Source organism: Cariama cristata, unplaced genomic scaffold (assembly GCF_000690535.1).
Source record: "Cariama cristata isolate BGI_N322 unplaced genomic scaffold, ASM69053v1 scaffold32010, whole genome shotgun sequence".
Classification (NCBI taxonomy): Eukaryota; Metazoa; Chordata; class Aves; order Cariamiformes; family Cariamidae; genus Cariama; species Cariama cristata.
Window position 1 is genome coordinate 21,763 of NW_009596861.1, and position 1,202 is coordinate 22,964.

A 1,202-nucleotide genomic window follows, 5' to 3' on the forward strand; every position below is an offset into this window, starting at 1 on the left:
AAGGCCCAGCGTCTCTGGATGAACCGCAGCAAGCCAGCTGTTCCCTGGCAAATACATGAGTCCTCTGTACACATCAGAGTCCCCTCTGCTGTGCAGCCACTGACCCAAACTATTTTGAGACAGCAGCTTCTGCTGTTATGTTTATTCCTAATCACCCTCATTATAACAGCTCTTTAGCGCAGGGGGATGTTCACAAAGGTGCTTTGCTTAATGTATTTTATGTAAAGAGATGAGCCCCCTTGGCCAGTGTTAAATACCAAGTGAATTATAGAGCCATCTCACCAAAAAACCATTTATTGTAATGGCCTCTGCCACTCACTGCCATTGGAGTGGATAATGAACTCCCCCTTTGGAATATGCAATTTGCTGGATAGTGGGGTTTTTTAAGTGAACAGAGAGCCTGCTGGAGGAATTTAAGTTGCTGGGTCATTTATTACCAGCCCAGCAGCACAAATTCCCTCGCCCCACCACTGCCCTGGTAAATAAAAACACCTCTTCTTTGTGCTTGTCACCAAGAGATCTCAATCATCTCCATTTTACAGACCAGGGAAACCGAGGCAAGAGAGCCACAAGGGAACATGCCTATGGCCATACATAGCCCTATAACCTGTCACTTGTTCCCGTCACTGTCCCAGGCAGAACAAGCCAGAAAGGAGCCACTGCAGCATGCTGGGGCAGAGCTGGGAGATGCTCTTGGATGCCAGTTGCTGTGGCCAGCTTGCAGCCTGGGCCCAGCAAAAGAGATCCCTGAGCTCCCCTGCTGCCCCCCTGTCCTCATGGGTGGGAGGCATTTGGCATAGCTTGGTTCATCCTCTTTTCAGGTCCTCCTATGCCACCGCAGGACATGTTGCTGGTGGCTTATTTCACTGCAGCTCCTTCTGGGATAAAATACTCCTGCCTGAATACTGGGAACAGATGTAGACAGCTGAACAGAAGCCACCTCCAGCCTGCTACCAGGTGAACAGTCCTGTCTGGGTTATACAATCACCCAAAAAAAGACTGTAGGAGAGGCCGTGAGCTGAGATGGCTCCAGTCCTGCTTGCCTGCCTGCCTGCCACAGACCACAGGCATGCCCAGAAAGCTGGGAGCTGTTACTCTCGCATAAATGTGCAGCACAGGTGGTCCAGCGAGGTAGGAAAAGGGGCAGAATTTGGTTATGCCCGGCAGGTCTGGGCTGTGCCACTTCGGCGAGCAAGCAGGCC